The sequence below is a fragment of the Bombus affinis genome, unplaced genomic scaffold (assembly GCF_024516045.1).
Source record: "Bombus affinis isolate iyBomAffi1 unplaced genomic scaffold, iyBomAffi1.2 ctg00000059.1, whole genome shotgun sequence".
NCBI lineage: Eukaryota > Metazoa > Arthropoda > Insecta > Hymenoptera > Apidae > Bombus > Bombus affinis.
Window position 1 is genome coordinate 306,882 of NW_026108820.1, and position 24,958 is coordinate 331,839.

The 24,958-nt window shown below is 34.6% G+C and overlaps 2 long non-coding RNA genes across 3 annotated transcripts; both read right to left on the reverse strand.

Moving 5' to 3' along the window:
- Positions 1 to 13,639: 13,639 nt before the first annotated feature.
- LOC126926901 (uncharacterized) lies at positions 13,640 to 16,293 on the reverse strand. Its single transcript, XR_007715004.1, has 3 exons — positions 16,266 to 16,293; positions 15,877 to 16,187; positions 13,640 to 13,760 (listed from the first exon to the last, which is right to left on the reverse strand). It is a non-coding gene; the product is annotated as an uncharacterized LOC126926901 (long non-coding RNA).
- An 81-nt stretch (positions 16,294 to 16,374) lies between these two features.
- LOC126926873 (uncharacterized) lies at positions 16,375 to 17,357 on the reverse strand. Of its 2 annotated transcripts, XR_007714976.1 has the most exons (3): positions 17,168 to 17,357; positions 16,557 to 17,039; positions 16,375 to 16,474 (listed from the first exon to the last, which is right to left on the reverse strand). It is a non-coding gene; the product is annotated as an uncharacterized LOC126926873 (long non-coding RNA). The 2 variants fall into 2 exon arrangements; XR_007714975.1 differs by lacking the exon at positions 17,168 to 17,357 and having other exon boundaries at positions 16,557 to 17,114.
- Between the last annotated feature and the right edge of the window lie 7,601 nt (positions 17,358 to 24,958).

Genomic DNA, 24,958 nt, shown 5'->3' on the forward strand with positions numbered 1-24,958 from the left:
GTTACGTGCACTGCATTTAAATGAAAATTGAATATCCTGTATACGTACTACAAAGTATAGAGTAATTTGCCCATGCGAGATAAAATTTCAAAAGGAAATTCACCTTCATTCTCTTTCTATTTAGTTCATTAGTTTCGGGAATAAATAATACAGACAGGTAATTCTATTTTACTTTTCGATCATTCTTTCGACCTTTACGTATTAAGCTCTTTATGTTGCCTGAATTTTCAATACTTGGGAAAATTATTCCCACAATCATGCAATCCAGAATTTCGATTAGTTTTTATTTATTTATTTATTTGAGACGTTAAATATTTCCAACTCTAATTTACTGTCGTTCGAGAAGAAGGCGCGAAAAAGTCGGGTTTAAATCGAATAGACGAGAAGAAGAAGGAATTTTATAACGTTTAAAGCCACGTTTTATTTAATTCTATGGAATAGGTTCGCGGAATATTTTCAATTATTCGATAAACTTAGTTTCTCGTTCGAGCATAAACATGCACTTGCACGTTTCGTCCACGCATTTCCTGCGATACCACGCTCAACGATTAACTAATTATATCATTGTAGAGTATATAGGCTTATTAATTAATATAATAAATTATTATATACTTCAGGTGAACGTACAAGCGCGCGTGTGTGTGATGACTTTATTCGAAAAAAAGAATTTGTTCTTGTCGTTGCGTTGTTCGTTCATTCATTATTCATCTGATTAGTAACATCTGGTTCTTAATACTCGGTCCTAATAGTAATAGCAGTAAGCTGGCTTAATTTTCCTCTAATTTTTAAAATAGTTTTAATATTCAAAGCTGTTTAACATTTTAATATTCAAAGCTGTTTAACATTTCATCCTTGGAACACTCTCAGTACGTATGTATAAATAGTGTGTACGTGTGTATTTTTTATCGTAGTTTAGGGTATCTTCCACCTCAATTTCCAAATAGTTTCCTTTAAATTCATTTTTATGAAACAATACTGACACGCAAGAAGGGTACATCAAACAGTCTTCGACTGTTACTTCCTCGTCGATTATTCCACATCACTTAGAAATATTATTTGAAATTTTTATATTTACATTGTGGATATACGAATATTTATATTTTTACGGTCACACTAAAGTGTTAAAACCCGGACAGATATTTGTCGTACTTTTTAAATATCCTAACGAAGATTATACTTTGAATGTCCTATATATCGTTGCATATTCTGTGAATTCTATGCATCCTTAAATTCTATTACTCGCTTCTTTTATCTTCCGAATCTTTAAACATTTCCCACACGTATACGCGTCACAATCTGATTGTTTCGCACAGAACATGAAACCGGTATACCTGGTCGTTAAAACGTCACCAAATTAATAGTGAAACGAACGAATGATGATATTCGTCACATCGTTATTGCTACTTCAACCAACAACCAATCTCGTTCTTTCTGCTCGAGTAAAAAGTCTCGTTAAAAATACCAGTTTTCATTTTATATAAAAAGGAAAAAAATTCCGACCTTACGATATTAATTCTATGCTAATTGAACGTAGTTATCTTCGAAGAAATTGGCTTGCGCGCTTCTTATGCATAAATGCAGCATTTCCGCGTAAGCTGATTCGTTGTTTGCTAGGTCGCGATTTAGCGAGCCATCGAGAGTCAAAAAGCTTCCTTTCTTTGACCCTTGTTCCAATTGGACCGAAACTACGCTCGTTACATCGACGGAAAAAGTACGAAAGATTTCGCAAATCGGAGGAGACGACGCTGGGAACAACGGAAAAGTTCCTCGAAACGTTTATCCGTGGTCGTATCTCGTGCGAGTAATTCCAATCGATGCCCGGGATAAGCGTGACCCGTATTCCATACCGCCGGGTGTTCATCGATGTCACTGAAATTTTCTCTCGCTTTCAACTTCTCTACGCTAGTTAATAAAGCGCGGCAATCGTTGCAGGGTATCTCTCCCACGCGTTTACGCCGAATCGCCTACAACATGAACCGATATCGCGCCTTTTTTCCTTTACTATTGCGCAGCTTCAACTACGACCTTTCCGCGACACGTATTTCAATGCTAGCGGCTGCGACAAAAGCCGCATGAAGCACGGCGAATTAAAAGCGCGTCAGAGTAACGCGGAAAACATTGTTCGTAGTTTTCGTTAAAAAATGATTTGCAAAGGAATTTTACCGTTGCAAAAACGGTGTATGTAAATGGTGGAGATAGGAACAAATGGATAATAGATTTTTTCTTTTGTAGCGCGGGCGATAATATTTAACTTTATCAGGTAAATAGAATACCCGCTCGTTCGGCGAATTTTGTTTTACGATCGAGCCCCTATGACTTCAAAAACCTGCACGAGGCTGCAACAATTTTCTTTGACTCCTTTCGTTCCGCTGCCTCCTATAAGTGAAAATAAAGCTTGCTTTAACTCGAATCATCTACACGTCCGGATACGTTATTTTAGCTCTGTAACTCGAGTTTAGAACACGATCTAACCCAGCCCAGACTTCTACATGGCCAAGTTTACCTGTGCGAGTACAACTTCCATATTGCCGCTACTCTAACAAGTTGCTCTCTGCAACTCTAACTTTTCCAGCTATACGTTACGAGCCGTCAGCAACCAATCTTTCTTTCTATTGTTGGCATTGTCTGGAATAACCATAAAGATATAGAGATACAGAGTACGAGGGTCGTACGTTACCGTGTAAATGGATGCGATATGAGAATGGGAAGAGAATGCCCTGTTAGACGGATAAAGGCGCCTTTTGTCCTTGTTCAACGCTAATCTTACCAAGCCCGGCGAAACGACATAGAAAATTTGATTTAAAATTGTGCATTTGCCCTTATTCATTTCGTCAAGAGTTAGTGTTAATCAGGTACGATGGTTAATCTGTGTTACACACTTACGTATGTAGCTGCGATAACAAAACTTTCCAACGGTTTCGTCGATACAAGTATAACATCGAAGCGTAAGTGCCAATAGGCCTAACCAGTCATCGATATCCCTACAATCCCTCCAACGAATATTTGAAAAAAGGCGTGACGAAAATGACGTTCGAAAACGAAAATTCGTTTCCTTTTGTCGTCTCTCAATATCCCCACTGCGCACGCGGTTGGTAGGCGTCCGCTACCGTTGCCACGTGTCAACGGTCAAGGACGAAAGGGACGTTCGAAAACGATAATTCGTTTCTTTTTATCGTCTCTCAATATCCCCACTACGCACGCGGTTGGTAGGCGTCCGCTACCATTGCCAAGTGTAAACGGTCACGGACGAAAGGACGTTCGAAAAGGAAAATTCCTTTCTTTTTGTCGCCTCTCAATATCTCCACTACGCACGCAGTTGGTAGGCGTCCGCTACCGTTGCCACGTGTAAACGGTCACGGACGAAAGGACGTTCGAAAACGATAATTCGTCTCTTTTTGTCGCCTCTCAATATCTCCACTACGCACGCAGTTGGTAGGCGTCCGCTACCATTGCCACGTGTAAACGGTCACGGACGAAAATGACGTTCGAAAAATAAAATTCCTTTCTTTTTGTCGTCTCTCAATATCCCCACTGCGCACGCGGTTGGTAGGCGTCCGCTACCGTTGCCACGTGTCAACGGTCAAGGACGAAAGTGACGTTCGAAAACGATAATTCGTTTCTTTTTATCGTCTCTCAATATCCCCACTACGCACGCGGTTGGTAGGCGTCCGCTACCATTGCCAAGTGTAAACGGTCACGGACGAAAGGACGTTCGAAAAGGAAAATTCCTTTCTTTTTGTCGCCTCTCAATATCTCCACTACGCACGCAGTTGGTAGGCGTCCGCTACCATTGCCACGTGTCAACGGTCAAGGACGAAAGTGACGTTCGAAAAATAAAATTCCTTTCTTTTTGTCGTCTCTCAATATCCCCACTGCGCACGCGGTTGGTAGGCGTCCGCGACCGTTGTTACGTGACAACGGTCACGCACGCCCACCAACCGCGTGCGTAGTGGGGATATTCAGAGGCGAAAAAAGAAAGGAATTTTAGTTTTCAAACGTCAGGTAACAATGGTCGCGGACGCCTACCAACCGCGTGCGTAGTGGGGATATTAAAGGGCGACAAAAAGAAACGAATCGGATCAAGAAAACATTTGTTGAATCGAGAGTTGTACGTAAAGAGTCGAAAACGAGAATTGTTAATAAATATACTATTAAACATCTACACATCCTGCACCAAATAACCTCACGTATTTACCGTACGAATGTGCGTGCGTTATTAGACGAACGCATTATATATATGTCGGAGATGAAAGAGCACCGGAGCCTTCCCCTCGGAACTTTGGGAAGACACCTAGTACCGTAATTTAGATTTCACCATAGCCGTATTAAGAAAGCCGTTGTCATTCGATCCGACTGTACTTATTCGAGATTTATGATAATGAGCTCGGGCTCGAGGCGACAACCAGTCGCCGAACGTAGTCGCGGTCAAGGGGATGAACGTTTTGTTTAACCAAGGCAGGAAGTAACTCTATACGATGGTAAACGATGGTAACGATGGTAAACGTTTCAATGGTTTCTGTCCCGTGGCTCGCCACACGCAGACTATGCTTCGAGTAAGACGATTACCAGATGTTGATGCGTCTCCACAGTACATGTTCGGCTAGCCCGAGGACCCGCTATAAATCTTAAGATCTATTTAACGAAAGTCCTTCAAACCGACAAACAACCTTTGTTCCAACTACGGGAAAATTGGAGAAGTCTATTTTTCTCACGAACGACGCGGCCCGATGGCGACTTTCTCTTAAGGGCGGCTAGCACCCTTCCCCTATTTCCTCCAACTAAGTAACTCCAATTTCCCTCACTTTCCGAATGAAGACTTTTCTCCGCGAATCCGATGATCTGGTGCCCTTAGACACACCCATCGTAGTTTTCCTCGACAGCGTCACCGTGATGGAGAGACACTCTATCGTACGATTTTAACGACGATACAAGTAATTCTCCGGTACGTAGTGCTTGTTCTGTGGCGACCTGAATATAACTTAGACTTCCACGAAGTATACACGTTCGACATCCCGTTGACCGCGGATTCGTTACCGGACCCGAGGCCATTGTCATAACGCCGCGAGTATCTAACATTGTGATTAATTACCAACGCTGTAATACCACTCACTTGTGCCAATAAACTCTACCATTGTTACACCGCATCGATGGCCAATATCAACGAAGATTCATCGAACACCTCCACCCCCAATCCTATCATCTAGCCGACATATATATTTCGCATTTTCAGTCTTCGTCGTCGTCGATCCTTATCGTTTTAAAAGTCGTACGGTTCCAGAGCATTTGGTCGCAGTCGCAGACCTTTCGGTTAGCGAGCTCGTTAGCGACTGTCTTATGAAACTCATGGGGAAGAATGAACCTACAGTTTTAGGTCTGAATTTAGATCCCGAACGATCGGAACCACACTGAGACAGACGTCTGTCTTTCTTTGTACATTTACGCAAATAAGATCATCAAGTAGTCAAACAATTTGATGCTCGGATCTCGATGATTGCGAACAATTACATTTCTGTTCTATTAACCGATCTGAGTGTTCCATATTTTACCTTTTCTGCGATGTCGATTCGATATTAAGAATTTATTTATAACGTTAGAGGTATAAGGCTAACACTTAGATGGAGCGTAATTACAAGAATCTTTTACATATCGCAACTGAGGCTAAAATAACAAAAAAAGAATAAAATAAAAGAATAATAAAAATAAGGTTTTGCGTGTGTGTGTATGATTAAGCGAGAATACAAGGCAAGAGGGAGGATAATTATTGTAAATCGAGTTTATGGCCAGCAGTCTGAACATAAAGTATACTACGTTGCAAGCTACGAGTGAACGTAAAAACTGTATTACTACCGTTACGTTACAAGGCACACGCACGAGCGAAATGACAAAGTTAGGATAAAAAGATTAGAAAATAAAACCAAGCACGCTGTAATGGTATTTCGCGACGTATTTTATTCTGTAACGTTATATCTGGTATGGTTATACCTTTCGATAAAAATCACAGATAATAAACCGAGTCTCCGTTTCAGTTGTAAGAAAATAAATTTCATTTTGTATTATGTGACGTTGCACTTTGTACAGCAAATCAACCGTTTCTCATATTTCGAAATATACACATAGCGTTTTATGCGTAAGGAGAGATAAGAAGCACACGGGACACTTGTGTACGTACGTTGTAAAGGACTTTCAATTTTGCATATGTGTCAGTCATCACGCATGAAATAACCGGACCAAAACAGTGGATACGGCGATACGTGTTTGACACGGCCAACCAGCGTTTGATTTGCGTTGAAATCAAATTTTTCGGTTCAACTTCACCGAAACTTCTTCTTATTCTAAAGTTATTAATACCGTTGAAGTGGATCTCACTTCAAACAAAACTTTACATCTTCTCTCTAGTGTTTAGTTTCCTTAGTCCTGCGAGAGATACAATTAGGCCTCGGCATAACGATCCTCTTTCAGAGGCTTCTTTGGTTTCAATTATAGCACCGCGAAAATCATCGCCGACATACAGACAACATAGACAATAAAGCGGAAATGCCAACAAACCGAAAGGATCAGAAAACTTCGATAGACCTAACGGCCATCAATATATTAGGTTGTGTTTTTCTTTTACAGACACGTCTTTTACAACGATGCATCTTCATACAACATGAAACCTATTTTGACAGAACAAAATGGATCATACGTAATTCGATAAAATAATATAAAACGAAAAATGTTGTGCATCCATTATTTCCTTATAAAACGAAAGAAACTTTTCGAACGACCTAATATTTCGACATCACAGTCGTTGATCGTCAGTTAGCCACCGGAGAGTCAAGAGTGAAGAATCGCTAAAATCGAGAGTTGTCATATCGCACGACTGCTTTAAGATCAAGTTCGAGTTCAATGATCATCGTTTTCTGTTTAATCCACTGTAATTAATCCATCTATCGATACATCATCACATAGGATAGAAACTACTGGAAATCCTAATTTCTAATATTTCTCTCTTTAGGCCAAGATAAAAAATACATCAACAAATACCGTCGACATCTTTAGCTAATTATGCAATAAAGACGATGAAATCATTGAATATATTCGTTTAACCGCATCGCAATTATGGTACAGATATCTCACGACATTGCATATACACAGCCCGTACGATGGCCACGGACAAGTTATTTCACGACACAATACGTTTGTACGACGCTACGAATGCGTTATTTCGCAACACAATACCGTTCGTACATTCCCACGGACGAGATATTCCGCGCGTCTGTTTTTCCGCAATTAAGCACAGCTCTCGCCCTAATAAACAAACACTTGCTTTTATACGAGACGTTTTTGTCACATTCGGATACGTATTATAATTTATCTCACAAATTTCCTGCCTTTCTATCCACTGTATACGTCAGAGACGAAGATTTCTAGTAGAAACACAATTCCATTGATTTTAACATCCAGGTGAAATACGTACGATACACGTATTGCGTAATATTTGTATCATTATGTATGTATCATTATGTTAATACAAATCTATACAATATATTCTTACAGGATTTATCATAATCGACAACGTAACGATCTGCAATGTTCATGAAACTTCGAATCAAAACATCGATAAAAACGGGATCGACGAAGCAGAAAATACGAGTCCCGTCGGATGCAATCCGACAGTTTAAAATCTGTTGTTCTTGATATCCGATCCTACTTTAAAATCGAAGCGTTCGTAAACCGATTAAAATCATAACTGCTTAATTACGATAATCAGGTGAACTCATTGGCCAAGGATCAAGGGTCTAGAATTAATATCGAGCTTAGTTGTTGGGTCACAAATAGGTCGTATACACCCGCTTGATGGCTATTCGACGTGCTTTGACCATAAAGGTTCGCAATACTAGAGTATCTTCAACGAAACGCAGTGTAACGTTGCAGCAGACAATGAGAGGCACCGACGTGAAAACGTACATACTTCATGGCTGCTGTCCCTTCCATTCTCGCTTTCTTCTTAACTGACTAAGAACGAGGAAAGGAAAAAAGACTTGTTCTCGACTTTTCATTTCATCCCTTACGTTACACGAAGGCATTGTCAGCGTCTCTTTGAGATTTTGCTCGGCGCGTTTCTTTCGCGTCGCCTATCGTCGATGCGCGATATTATTCGATATCAACGAAACAACGCCATTAAGACACGTATGGTCTCGCCCTTGTAACGCCACTGTGGCTGAGAAACTATATTACGCGTGATATAAAACGTATTATAGCAACGTGATATAAAGCGATAAAAATTATGTGGTTTATATAGTTTGTATCTTCTACTTCTTTTAAGACAGGGAAATTTATAGCAGCGAGCATTTGTAGAGCGACAAGTAGGTACATACGTTGATTTTTAAAGGCTTGTACAAGATTTTTAAGCGGAAATTCAATTTCGTTGGTTTCTGTTTAATTGGATTTGAATTTTTAAAAGGTAATGAATTTTCCCGATCGAACTGTTAGTTTAAACGCGGCCTTTAATTGTATCACGAACATTATTTTACGTTACTCTGCAACGTTTCCTCTATGTAATATATTCAATGTTTGTATACGCGATCTTCGCCTTAAGAATTACTCAAATATTTGGTTTTAATACGAAGGATTGTTTTAAAGATCATTTTCACCTCTATAAATATTTATTGTGTAAACCGTGTGTATAATTTGCGTAAAGCTTAAAAGATTTCCAATTTAACATTCGCACGTGAATTAAGACTGTTACTTGGAAAAATCATCGAACTCAAGAACCACACTCTTCCTCGCGTTCAAACTTATCCGCCTGTGCAGTTCGTAAATTCACTTCTTAGGTTTCTAATGAATTTTCAAAATAAACCTTCAACCTATCTATGTATGTATCTATACGATTAAACAAACCGTGGATTTTTATGCATTTCTAAATAATTTGTAGATATTATTCTAAATATCCATGGAACTATCGATTAAAGAATTATTATTCACGAGAATATAAGAAACAAAGATTATTAAAGTTATTTTATCTGGTATTACATGCGTGTAATTCGCGAGTCAATAACTTTATTTAATTATTTTGCTAAATTGATTCCTCGTCTCCTATATTTGCAGAAAGATATTTCTGTTGCGTCAAATACGTTTCCATTTTATATTATCATCCACAGAGGTACTACATACGTATTATCTTTCTGTCTATCTTAACTTCAATTTTATTAACTCGTCGCTTGTTGACTTTGTCAAATGTCCTTTGTTTACTTTGAAGTTGCGAAGCACGGAAAGCTTCCTAGGTACGTGTCCCACTCAGTCTAATAAAAAACGTTCAGGTGCGCGAAAAAGAAAAACGCAAAGTTCAAACGCACGCTAATAGATGGCTATATTTAAAAAATTACTCATATTAAATATATTAAGGGCTAAGTGACTTCAATTTTATTAGCTCGTTTCCTGCTGTCTTTAATGTTGCGAAACAGGAAAAACCTTCCTATCGCTCTCATCTAATAATAAGCATTTGGGTGCACGAAAAAGTAGAAGATTCAAGCCAGGATCAACGGAAAGTTTTACTTAAAAAATCAAATATGAAGAATCGAAAAACTTTTATTCATCTCCGATATCTATTCATCTCTCCGAGATGTATCTTGTTAAGATTATCCTCCTTCGAGGATTAAACGCTTCATGGCTATATAAAATGGTAACGAGTAGCGCCCTCTTCTAAAGTATTTAAAAAACAGGAGTAGATCAGTGTGAAATTAAATGGCTGGAATTTTCAGCGATTTCCATAGACAGTGTCTTTGAAATACCTAATTCTCGCTGTTTCACGTATAAGCGAAATAGCGCTCAGCTTTCCAGCAAAAAGCAAATAGCTATATTCTGTAGTATTTGAAGCATCGACTGGCGAACAAATGCGAGAGGAAAAGTTTCGTGAAATTTACATCTTGAATTTCGTTATTTCATTTAACGCAGAGGGATTGGCGTCCGCTACGATCGATACGTTGGCAGATTTGCCTGCGGTTTCTAGCGATTGTCGCGACGATTCTAATTGAGTTTTGCGAAAGAAATGAAATTAAACGTTGGCCGTTAATCGATGGCTGGAAAATAAAATGGATTGTCATGATTCGTCGTATCCCCCGCCTTTTGTTTCTTTCTCATCTTTCGCGTTTCACGGTCTTCACCAATTACTATATAGAGCCGTACTTTTCTGCTGGCAACTTCAGTTTACGAGATTAAACATTAGCTGGTCCCGTTTCGTTTGATAAAACTGACATCTCATATACGACCTGAGGCATTCTACGAGCTTGGCGCAGGTTTAATAGAAATGTTCGGTAAATATGGACACAGATAGCGAATGTTACTTGTATAAACATTCACTCTGATCGAGAACTAAAAAATCTGGAATTTTCTGCTCTTGTGCTGAATTACAGTGGTTCGCGAAAATATTTAAATATCCCTGCAAACTCCTTGTGGACATATTATTAAGAATATCTTGATATCCTATCGATACTGTGACAAGATTAACGTATTATTACAATTTCAAACGAGTATGACAATGTATGTAAGAGTCGCAGGACATTTACTGCGATTAATTGTATGTTTGAGACTACTACTAATATTGTATACTAATTTTTCGTTAAGCATATGTTTGTAATAAATGCCTTGCAACCTCTATATATATATCGAATTGGTTTCAAATTTTCCATAATGTATTAACAACAAGAGTTCTGTAGAAAACGTTCGAATAATGTATTCAATTACACGTAATTGATATTGCCTATTTAATATAATCGGAGAAATAGTCTCATTCATTTCATAGTCAATTCATTTTAAGAATTAGCGGGAATACGAGTACGTAATAGGAACTTTAATAATCCCAGAATCCCATAGGCAAGTAAAAAGAAATAATTTAATTGAATTTGCTTTAGTTCGACTTTATTTCTATTTCTTATTTAATGCAATTCTATTTTATTTAATTTTAATTTCCATTTTTCTTTCATTTTATTAATAATTTAATATAATCCTAGCTCAATAACATAAATCATATAAAAAAGGATATATAAATAAATCGGTACAATACGATGCAAGCTAAATTTATGTACCAAAACTTTGACAACACCTTATAGATACGATAACTAATTGGAAATTAAGTAAAAACTACTTGTAATAACCCGCATTGCTTGTCAGGTAGGAGAAGATATTCAATCAACAAATAATTTCGCTACGTTCGAAATCTTCTCGCTCCTTAATCCATTTTCTTTCTGATTACAATAAACAGCATTAATTCCGTTCTCGATTAATTAATTTTATCAGTAGTATACTTATATCATTCTATAAAACATTAAATAAGTGACATTTAAGTTAAAAAATTATTTGCATATTATTATTTATACACTTTTGTTTGCATATATCATTATAAAAATTAATGGAATAAACTAATAGGATAACATATTTCTTAAACAAATGGAAAAATGAAAAGTCGATGGATTTTCATTTAACAAGCGTGTATCATTTGTAGCATTATGACAACTTAGCGATCCATTTGCTCAGCAAGTACTATCTTCAATAACTAAATCCTTTTAAATTAGTTAAACCTTCAGTGTCCTATTTTCCTATTCACTAAACGACATTTTTAATACGAATCAATTCGTTTCGCTAAAGACACTAAAAATTGATTATTAAAATAGAACTATACATTTTATATATTTTACACTAGTTCTCGTTGTCATATGATTACAATGACCTTAATGAATAAACGATCCTAAACAGCAACAGCATAAACGAGCTTATCTCAAGTATATCAATATTATACCAATATGTAGAAGTTTATATTTCCAAAATACCTGTCTTTAAAAGTAAAATAATAGCAAACAAGGCAGTAAATAAAGTAAACGATCGTATTGCTCAACAGTCTTAACAAATAAAGCAACGATGCTAAAAGTAACAAAAATTGCTCCATAGCATATGTCCTCACAATTAAATTACGAATTAAAAAGGAGAATAAGAGTAAAATTAACAAATCGAATGTAAGCAAATGAAAGAATCATTCTGTATTATGTTTCCCTCGCTAGTGGCGGGATATTCAAACTTTTAATAATGATAGCGTCTCTTCAATCAAGAAATCACACATCCAAAAACTTTTACCTCGTAATAACGGTATTATTATACCATCGAATAAGTAAAAAATTAACACTCACCAAGAAAACGGTATAAGCAACGAAGATTTACAGCTTGGCCTTCGCGAGACAATAGTGGTGGTTGGCGCCAGACAAGTGGTCGAGAAGAGTATGCCCTACTGCACAATCATAGGCGTAGATCGTGCACCCGAATTGTCCCGTCTGTCGATGGATATTACCTGCAACGACCTCCGTGATACATTTCTTGCGCTACGCGAATAGGTGCACCTGTTTGCGTGCCACTTAATATCGCGTACGCACGAAACAGCTCGAGAATTATCCACGAATTTTACGAATTCGCAGTTACTAATCGCTTACCAAACGTCGATTATGTCGTTAGCGCTTGAAAAGACATTCGAATGTAATTGTTGCAAAAGATAAAGGACCTTTGTAAAATAGACGATCCAATTCCTATCGCGTTCACAGTCGAAGCGGTACTGTGAGGCTCGTTGCGACCCGGCGTCCCTTTATACGATCGACCCCCGAGCTCAATAGCCAATCACCGTTACGCATTCTCCAACGTTCAAAATCCTTCCGTTGGATCCACGGACGGCCGATGTCAGTTATGTGAGGGGGTAAACATGGACGATCTGAATTTGATTCAATTATCCAAAGCGAGAGAAACGGTGTTTGAGTGGTGGCGCGAAAATTACCGATTTCGTTGCGCATATTGACAAAGTTATGGCGAGGGATCTGTATGGTATGTACTATATAGCTTTTCTCGCGGGCTATGTTTCTTTATATTGTATATCGAAGTACGCACCTAACGTTTCAAGAGAAGCTTTGCATGCCTTGTATAACTTGAACTGTAGTTTAGATTTACAACTTTACTTTAGTCTTTATGTTTTCTTACTTTTCAAGAGGTAATCTGCGATACTTGTAAATAGATACTACATATATATGTACGTTAACTTGTAATGTGTAATATTCCTGTTTGGTTAGGTCTATATTTTCTAATGTGACAAATATGTGTATGGTGGCCATCTTGTACAAGTAAACTGATATTATTAGCGTAATTTTACAAATTACAAGTCATAAATTATTCCTTTTTCCAAACAAAGAAATATACGAGAAAAAATAGAATAGATTCTTACGATTATTTTTGTGAAGTTTTGAAAAAATCATGTATTTAAGTATTCACGAGAAAGGGGAGACAGAAAAGAAATGCAAAGATGGAAAGTTTCGAATATGTAAAACGTAGTGAAATCCGTAAATGATTTCATAACTGCTCTTGAACATTTCTTACAAACAAACGAGTCATCTCATACTTTCCTACAGGAGAAGTACATATTCATCAGAAAAAATTCCATTGATGTTGTCTATGAATGCTTATGCATCCAGCGAAGTCTGTGATTAATTTCTTTATCTGGAAACATACGTTATAGTTTTGAAGTTATAGTTTTACATTATTTGTTCACAATCGTTATAAAAAGACCGGAAATGTATTCAGGTCACGCACATGCTTTACTGCTTTATACGTACTATCGATGTTAAAAAACAACTCGTACCGAAAGGATTAATATAATTTTTATTTAAATTTTTTGTTTCGTATTCATAGACGAAAACTGTTGTGTTGTTTGTCCGCAAATATGTAAAACGATTCCATTATATTATAAAGTTCTGAAAATCGATAGTTTTCGTTATACATTTCGTTAGTTAAAATAGTTAAATGACTTTCCAGAAACAAATCATGCTTCATGGACATTTTGAGCTTAGTTAGCGTAAAAATTAAACCTTGTTCTGTAATTAGTTGTTACATGAAATTAAATGGATTTCAAGTAGCTGGTATGTAAATGATACTTAAACTAACATGTAATGCTTAAATCGTAAAATAAATATACATGTAAAATCAGTTAAATTTAGGGAATCAATATCGATAAACGCGAAGCTATAAATAACATCTTTAAGTCAAAGATTATTTGAAAGAATTTCAATTTCACTTCAAACTTGAAAGGATATTTCAGATCAAGTAAATAACAAATTTATACCGGTATAGTGATCTCATGTTTCTTGAATTCAAACAATTTGTGTAATCGGTACGAGAATGTATGCAATATGGGATATTAAAGAGAATCGCATTAGGCATTATTGCACCATGTACGTCATAAATCGTCGATGAAAGCTCTGAAGCGGGCAAAAAAGTTTATAGCTTCGATAAATAAACTGTTCTTTGTAAATGATAGGTTAAAAAGTAGGTAATCAGCATTAATATCAATAGGATATTCCATCGAATAATTTTAAGGATCTTTGTATTATAACATATCCTTTAGATAAAAGATAATTGTTAGTTTTATAACGAAGAATCCACAAGTGTTTCTACAGTAACAAAGTAATTAACGTTTCCTTAAGGGACTAATTCTTGTTACAGATTTCTTTCACCTTCATCTTTGAAACTATTCATAAATTATATTTATATCTTTCAAAAAATCACATCCTAATCCTTAATAATGCTCACAGTTTTGTAGTATTTAATATCTTTTGATTTATTCGAGATTTCTTCAAATCTAATACAGAATTCAAAATGTTTCACGTATTTATTATAGTCTATAGATTATGCTTACAGACTTGGTTCATGTATGTACGTATGTGTATTATACATTATTGTATTTAAGAATTTATATGATCGTCCCATGAAATACCTCTAGTCTGTAGGAAACAGTCTGTTGCTACTATGGTTTAGATGAAAGAATATTATGACATGTCGTTTAACTGTATGATACCATCTATTAATGTATCAACGATGACTTTAATGACAGTCTAATAGATATTGCGCTACAACTTTGATCGACGTGACTTATTTCTATGATGCACTTCGACAAGCTGATTTCAGCCAAATCAAGTCAAACGAAGTTTCTTATGTTTAATATTCATATAAACTTACTATGCATGTACGTAGTTTGTTTCAATAGCATCTACATAGTTTAAGAAACTAGTTGATGACGTTGTTTCAATAACACAATCATAGTGGTTTTTAGAATAATCATGATTCGAACGCAGACTATTAGGGGATGATATGTTTTAAGAACAAAAATTATAGTTTTCCCTTCTAAAACATGAGATTGAGATTGAAATAATTTTGAAAGAAGAGCAAAATAATTTTAATTCTTTAACCATTTAACTCTACCTTAATAACAAAATACAAGAACGTGTTAAGTATACATTATTACTAATTTAATTATTTATATCACTAATAAACAATATTCTTAATTCGCAATTCTTATATCATTGAACTATACTATTAATGAAATGATTTTATATAACTTGCAATTCAATGGAATAAAAACATGAATGAAATATTTAAACATACCTACGTACATAGATTTCCAATAATTTTACGTAACTTTATGAATTAACACGTTACAATATATTTTGCATATATATACGGTATATATCTGTTACATTTATCAAAAATGATTCTTGTTCAATTACATTCGCCACTTATATCGCGGAAGCGTAAAATTATTTCAAACAATATGAAAATAATTTATCGTGAAAAATATTTTACGTATTGTTTCTCGTTTTTATCGTAAATTAAGCACGTTCCCATTTCTTGCCATAAGAAATAATGGATAATAGATAACAACAGCGTAACGAAAGTAAAAATTATTGTTCATTCACGTTTTGAACGTAATTTTATCAGCTGTACTTTTTCAGCTACTTTGATTTTACTTAATTTCAAAGAACATATTTAAATAATAGCTGGCTTAACGTATGAAATATAACGTCGAAATATTACCGCGACTGTCTTGAACAGATTTCCGCCTGTAGATGACTTTAAACGTTTCCGTATCTCGTAATTTGCGAGAAACGAATCTCACATACATTTCTACGAGACCTTGCTCTGTCCATCTTGCAGTTCCTTCCTTGATTGACTTTCAAATTTCCCCCTGGATTCTAGGCTGTTTCTGTCATATAGAGTGAAGAGTTCGCTGGCCCTCGAAGCAAAGAGACAAGCACATAGAAAGTCTGCCTTTGGGGTTGGAAGTAAGCATAATTTACGATACGATGATCTAATCCCTTCATCACGCTTGGAATATACATGGTTGCCTGTAAAAGGACGCAGTTTTATATTCAGCAAGTTGCAAAGAAAAGATCTATGTCATTTTGTGATCTTATAGTACTCACTCGAGAGAAAAGTAAATTTTAATCAACGTTATATAATATTGATGAAATCCAATTGTTGGGTCAAGAAGAAGAGAAAAATATCCTTCGCCATTCATAACAAATATTTGACTTTCTGTTTTAATATACTGCGGGCACGAGAAAATATTTGCGCGTGTCCATATTTTCCAATGAACCGTTTTCCTATCAGCTTTTATATTTCAAATCAAATCCTTATAATCGTATGAAAGTACCATTAAATAATACCAAGTTTAATACGTGTATCATGTATTTATATTCATATTATTTAAATACCTTTCGTAGTCACTGTATAACTGCCATCTGTGGATAATACATAATTCTCTATTTATTCCTTCTGTAGCCGATATTGCACGACATGCATTATTTATTGATTTGTACGTGTGTCCACAATAGGTAGATTTCTCTCTATGTGTATTCATAAAAAAAAATTCGTTGGATTCAAATCAGATGATGGACGAGATTATTTTATTGGACACGTTTATTCTATCTATTCTATCGAGGGTTCGATTTAAACGTTCGATTTAAATGTTAAATAAAAAGTACGGTATATCAAGTAAATAGGATTAATTATTGGATCTACGCTTATCAGATATTTTATACTTCTCTCATTAAACATGTACTACAAATTTACGGAGTTTTAGATTACTTCCTTGTAACATTCTCTCTCTCTCTCTCTATATATATATATATATATACAAATATGTACATATATGTAAGATAGTAATCCGGGGATAATTCAGGGATCTATTCTGTAGTCTGAAAATCGAGTTTTTATTATGGAGTAAATAATAAAATACAAAAATAAACAACAATTAATATGCGTCTATAACAATAAATAATACTTATATAAACGGGAAATAAAAAGTCTTTAGTACAATGTTTACCTGAAAATCGAGAATCGATTTTCAACGTCCTGAGCTACCGATCTTCCTTCTTCAGTCTTTAAAATTTTAAATAACTATTCTGTAACCTTGTCTGTCTCTAATGTAACTCTCTGTCCGTCCGTTCGCGAAAAATTTGCTTCTTAAAATGGTCGTCCATAAAATAAAAGAAGGTCTGTCCGTGAAACACAGCCTGTCGTGCAACCCGTAAAACAAAAAGAATCCCTATCCTACAGGAACTCTAGGGAGTTTACACCGCCCCTCGAATGGGGAGTGAAACAGATTCCCTTCAGATCCCCGATTACCGTTATCCACTTCATATATGGAGTTTGAAATCCTTCTTAGAATTATGAAAGGTCCTTTCCTCATTTCTTCCAGCTTATTTCTATTCATTTTTTTTCCGTTATGGGTGAAGACCATATCACCGATTTTAAATTCGTGTTCTCTTCTTTTTTTATCGTATTTTTGTTTGTTGATTTCGAAATTTCTTGTTGAGTTTTTGAATGCTTCTTCTCTGTCTCTTTTTAGGTTTATCTTATTCTCCATTATTTCCTTAGGGACGATTTCAATCATTTTTCCATTCAGTAAATGATTTGGGGCAAACCCCGTTACACTGTGTCTGGTGTTATTGTTTTCTTCTACGCTTTCTTCTGTGATTTCTGTCCAGTTTCTCTTATTTTTGTCTGAATTACATCTGATCCTGTTTACTAATGTTTGATTTACCCTTTTGTTCAGTCCATTGGAGGATGGGCAGTCTGTCGAGGTGAAAATTAATTTAATGTTCCTTTTCCTCCTATACTCTTGAATTTCTTTGGATGTCATTACTGGGTATCGGTCTGCAAGGATAATTTTTATGGAATCAGTTTCTCCTGTCGAGTCTATAAGTTTTATGATATCTTCTGTGTGTTGTGTTTTCGATGTGGACATAAAAACAACCCTTGAAAAATGATCGATGAGTATGTGCATGTATTTCTTTGGTGAGTTGTTATTGGGTGAAATCGACCTGGGAAATTCAGTGCTTCATAAATCACACAAGGTTGTTTCTTGGGCAGTGGCTCTGGCTTTCTGTCCAATCTTGCGTTACTCCCTTGTGTTTTTTTCCCTTCGTCTGATATTGCCCCAAGAATCCGATTAACTCATTTGTTGATTGTACTGTTTCTTTATCCATTTTATCTTGAATGTGTATGGGTAATCCAATAACAATTAGATTTATCCCTGTCTCTTCAGAAGTCTTCCTTCTTACTTCCAATATTAATCATTCCTTTTTTATGGCATATTCAGTGAATGAACCTGAAATGTATTTAAAGTTATAAGTGTATCGTACTGCAGACCAACCTTTATTGCCAGAAGCTTTTTGAACTGCCACCTTCCAATTTTCCCAGTTGTATTCTTCATCCTTCAGCAGATTTGCTTGGTACCATTCTGATGCTGTTTTTCCCAAATATTTCTTCAAATTCTTGATCCTTTTTTCATCAGTTTGGATTTCGTATTTTTCGTATTCGGTTTCATACTCATATTAGAGTATGGAAGGGATCCGTATGTGAAATATGAATATTTCATACTCCAATCTGTGGCTTTTTGCCTTCCATCAAATTGTTTTATGACAAAGTCTGTGCCTTCTCTCTCATGCATGTTTTGTTTCTGGAAGATCTCTAATAATGTTTCTGTTTGAAGATTGGGCTTTTCGACTTCGGTCTTTATTTTCCTTGTGGGGATGATCTCCGATTCTTCTAAGTAAATATCTCGAAACACGAAGTTTAAACTTGTACCGATGTATGACGCTGCCGTTGCGTCATCCATCGTGAGTGCAATGTTTCTGTAATGGCTTACCTTGGTTAAGCTGTTTGCGGCTTTCTTCACTATCGATAAACTGAATAATCGCGGACGATGATCTCTTGCTTGATATTCTGGAGGAAAGACATCACATACTTCATCTTCTGGTTTTCTTATGGATTCTTATGCATTCTATTTTCTCCCCCTTGCGTTCTCGTTCATGGCGATACGTAGCTTCACTTCTAACGGCATGGCGTAGTGAAAATCGATTTGTAAGATCGTAATTTGGTGATAATTCAGGGATCGATTCTGTAGTCTGAAAATCGAGTTTTTATTATAAAGTAAATAATAAAATACAAAAATAAACGACAATTAATATGCGTTTATAACAATAAATAACAATAATTATATAAACGGGAAATAACAAGTCTTTAGTACAATGTTTACCTGAAAATTGAGAATCGATTTTCAACGTCCTGAGCTACCGATCTTTCTTCTTCAGTCTTTAAAATCTTAAATAACTATTCCGTAACCTTGTTTGTCTCTGATGTAACTCTCTGTCCGTCCGTTCGGGAAAAACGTGCTTCTTAAAATGGTCGTCCGTAAAACAAGGGAAGATCGGTCTGTCCGTGAAACACAGCCTGTCGTGCTACCCGCGAAACAAAAAGAATCCCTATCCTACATGAAATCTAGGGAGCTTGCATATATATATGTATCCTTTTAAAATTCTAACAAATTATACAGATTCATAAAAATATAGTTAAAGACTTTGTAATATAGTGGTTTTTAAATACACATATATAATTTTTAAATAAATGTTAAATTTCTTCCGACTATTCGTATCACATTACGATTATGCTCTTTTAGTTCTATAGCTTACGAAGTTAGTTTAGAAGTCGAGGCTTACCTCACAGGCTTACACAAAAGTATTGGTTGAAGTTTTCCTATCAAAAAAAAAAAAAAGTAAAAAAAAGGAAAAAGTTGTAATCGCTTTAATCCGCAGGTTGTAGTTAACACGTTTGTGTTTCGATTTAAAAGTTAATTCAATTAATCCATAATATCGAAATGTTGCTAACTGTTATTTTATATTTATTTTATATTATTTGATATTCAATCGTTTGATGAATACCATAGATATCTGATATTTAATCATTTAGATGAATTTCATAGATATGTAATATTTAATCGTTAGATGCGTTCCATCAAAGTTTAATATTCATCTGCCCACGTTCTCTAAGGGAAGATTTGATATAAAATAATTTTCATAACGTTTTAAGACATTTATAAAATGATTACGTAACACTTTATGTTAATTTGGAAATTTAAATAAATTAGAGAATTATCAATACCATTCGTTGTTATAACGATGCTTAATAACTCGGAATACAAACAGCTTTCAAGTAATCGGATAAAATTTATTATGCTGCCAAAATAAAAGTATGATTTATACAAGGTAAAATCTCCTTTGTAAGTAGTGTGATGCTCGCAATGTCAGGCACACGAAGTATACGCGCATATTATATCACGTAATTTCAGCTTTATTCCATCTCTTAATCGCTTGGTTTGAAGAAGCCGTAAGTAACAAGCGAAGCCATAGCGTAAAATAGTTTTATTAAACTTGTAAACAGATATAAGAAATATAGTCGTAGTATCCAACTGCAAGTTCAAATGCGAAAAATAACGTTCGGGAAAATTTGTGACATGGTGAGAAATTTTATACTCATATCCTAAATTGATAACATATATATTATTTGTAGAAAATTATATTTATTTGTATATATGTAAACATAATATCTATTAATGAAAAAGTTAATTAAGAAATATCCTATTATTATTACTATTCGTATCTATTATTTTTCATTTAATAAAAAACTAGTGTACACCAACTCATGTTCATTCTACTGATCTTATTTTTACGGTTCGAAATATATATATCGAATTTCGATTTTCCATCGTGTTTCGCTTATGATTCATAAATATTAATTAGCATGCGATTAATTGGTGTTATAATTCAGAATGTTCGATATTCATTTACATTTATATTACTTTCACGTTATAGTTCAATATTTAACGTTGGTTAAATATTTTATTATTTGAAAGACTTGTGTCTATACTTCATATGCGACAAGAATTGAGAATTCTTCACGTTTTTTAATTTAACGATCCTACTTTTATTTCAATTAAATCTCGATTCTTAAACTTTCATTTATTCGCGTCAAAATTAAATCCTAAGCTTCAATCCTACGCTTCCCTATGTAAAAACCTTTTAATCCTTATTTTTCGAATAGTTTGCGAGAATTGATCTTCGCGCAAGAATTAACGCCACTCAAGTACTAATTGATTCCATCTCCAGAGCGCTTAAGTGACATTCGATTGTCGCTTGAGTAGTTCTTATCCTCGCTGTAAAATACGACAGAATTTCGATTCCTCGATCATTAATTACATTATGAGACTACTTTCTCACGCTTTTCCATTCCACGCCGTGATTCCGCTCGCCTAACTACTCTTTCGTTATAGCGCCGATCAGACTTTCAACAAGCTCACGATTAATCTCGATAATGAAATTTCCATCACTATCGCAATAAAAAAGATTATTCTACGTTAAGCTATATCTTCTTTTTTTAATTGACAGAATGCATCGATACGTTGATCGCCACGTGTATTTTATAGATTTTGGCCAATAGATCGAATAGAAACACAGAGTGTGATTCTACGTGAAAAATAAGAAAGATAGGAAAAACACCTGGTATGATTTATTACAATTAATTTTTTTTTCATCCGAGGATCGAAATTGAGGATTTAACCGGTGTACTGAAATTTTTACAAATTTTATTCCACATTTTCCACTCGGTTTTTCACGTAGAATCAGTAATTGCTCGCTTCTGCCGCAATATTTTTCAGCCCATTTACATTATTAAAAGAAACGTTTTACTTTTCCAAGGTATTGTATTACATTCGCGCACTCTTCTCCGACAACGTTACCTAATTCTTCATATCGTCGGAAATTCCTTGGCCCATTATTCGCGTTTCATTCGTTGGAAACTTGCGTTAATTTGTTCGCCAACTGGAAGTTACATAAGTCCGTCGATTTTTATTTCCACGAACTGTTAGAATAGGATAAAATTTTGTTGCCATAAATTGTATTTAACGCGGAGTTATCAACCACGAGCTATTGTATAAAGCTTATTACTTATTGTATAGAACTTTTACTATATCGTAGATCAATAACGTACTAAGATTATGAAAATTTATGATTTATTTATGACTTATTTATGACTTATTATTTATTATTATAATATTAAGACTTATGTACGCGACTCGAATATTTATGTATTCTCCTTCAATATCCTTAATCCCTTCGATATGACGTATAAAATTTACAAATTGCCATTTTAACACAATTCAAATATAGTTCGCGTGGACTACACGCGAACGATGTGGTTTCGAATTTATTAACTAAGCGTTATACGTTCCTCAATGTGGACATTACTTATGTACATGGAATGTACGATTATAGTTAGAAACGTGGCTGAAAATACAGATTTGTTAATGGTATAAGTTACAGTTGCACAATGATGAGTCATAGCAGAAGAGATTACCATAACTTCGAATATAACTTTTATCGTTACAATTCTATGTTAACGTTGTATTTGCATCTGACAGTTTGTTGAATTGCGTAATATCACGAAGATGGCGAACTAAGTTTAACTTGGTTTAAGAATATAAGTTTAACGATAAGTGAAATCTACCAGTTTCTTCTCTTTTTTCTTCTTTTTTTCTTTTTATTTTGCTTATTTCCTTATTTCGTGAGTTTCGTATAATTCTCATCTATCCAGGAATAATTTAAATGTAGAAAACAATTCAACGAAATGAGAAATATACGTTTGTTTCATGTGCGATTAAAAAATTGCATCCGACGAATTTAATATATCAATTAATAAGTATTATATTTGTTTGGAATGTTATTTCTGCAAAATTGTTTAGAATTGTTCTTTGGATATTTAATAATACGTATCTTGTAAGTTAACGAAGATACTCGCGATTTGTTGTTGTTTTTTTTTTTTTTTTTTTATTCATTAATGTAACTATTACATACTGCTGTGTCCGCTAAAATAAGTTCAGATATTATGGAGGTTTCAAATACGTAACGACAAGAAGATATTGTGCCTGGAAAATAGTAGTAAATGTTGAATATGTCGATGTTAAAACGTCTTTAATATATTCGGTATAAATATATCGAATTTAATTTATTTTCAAATTACATTATTATTTAATGCTCGCGATTAACAACCATTTCCAATTACATATTTAATGATGCATCTATTATCAGAACTTATTAAAACATCGCATCTCATCGAAGATCACGTTATTCTGTGATTGTTTCGTACTCGCTACGTTTTATGTACGTACACGTAATGAGAATTAAAATTTATCGAAGGAGGAGCTGCGGTCTGCGAATAATTTTTTAACAAAAGCGAAAAAAAGAATCGTGTTAAATCTAACTAAGTATCTCTGTCTGTTGTTACAAATATTACGTTAAAATTGTGTACGAGACGAATAAATCGTAGAGAAATGGGGAATCGAAGAGGCAATTATGGCATAGAAATTAACAGGAAAAAATAATCTTATCTGTTAATTTTTATAGGATAGTTTGCTTTTTAATTTTTATCTATAGGCATAAGAGTAACCATTAGAAATACTTATAGAAATTTAATGGAATTTTCTGTTAAAATTACATCTACCTTGATTGAAGGAAATTTTAATTAATTTCATTCTTAAAACTCAACGAATCAAAGTAAATGCTTAACATTCGTCATACATTAATTGAATTCGCTAAAATTGATGTACCAAATACATTTCACCATGATGAAAATGTTTTAACGTTTGCATCGATATAATAGCGTTTGTACTGGTGTATTTATCGATGATATGTTTACTTGAAATACGTGAAAACAAAGTATAGCTACAACAGACTGTGTAAAAACAGAATGTAAATTATTGAACGTACTTTCGTACTGTGACGATAAATCGTGGGGATTGTTAATGAATTATTATGCACTCGGTAATAAAATACGCTTGCAAAATACAATATCTTTTTGCATGGAAGCTTTGATATTAATATTAAATATGCAAACAGGATATACAGCGTGATGAAGGCTATTCATTTAGTTTGCTTATTACTTTATAGAATGTTATAAACGTTAACTTCATATAGTTTAAGAAAATTATCACGGAATACACGTCACGTTGCACATGGAACATTTGCGGTGACATTTCAAAGGCTGATTAACAGAATGTTATTATTGTGCCGTAGAGAAATACGATTAGTGCGCGGAATTTACTCGAAACTATAGTAGAAAAATGGTAATACGGCGTTTATTTAATTAGAATTTCATTTTACGTTTTAATCATTCTTAAGCAACCTTCCTCTTCTATATTTGTAAAAGAGGAAACGAACACCTCGCTTTTTTTCTTCTGGTAACTTCAATCTTGTAATTTTGCTAATAACTTAACGTTATAATAACTAAGATTAATATATTGTATAATAAAAATCCGTAATTCTTTCGAAGATTGACGTTATGTAAGGGTAAAGCTGTAAGTAAACGTTGGTTCATAGATATGAACGTTAACGGTATAGCAAACGTTTATTAAAGTAATAACGCAAATAATAAATGAAACATTTCCTTAAAAATGAAAGCATGCGTTGATCGAATGCAGTTGATTGTTACGTTTGACAGCCTATAAAATTTTTCTGAGAGTCGTGTTAAATAATGAACGTAAAAAATATTACTTTTTGCATGATTTATCATTAAACATGTTTGTTTAATAGAGCGAGTAAAACAGTCCCGGAAGGATTTGAGTTCTCATCGACCCTTTTTTCCCAGAAATTACGCTCTTGGTGCAACAATTTCAACAATTTTCAGCAGTTGCCAAAATTATTTTAATACAACTTTCAGCTGAAAAATTGTAAGAAATTGTTAGAATTTAATATTAGGAAAAAACGTAATATCGATGTTAAAA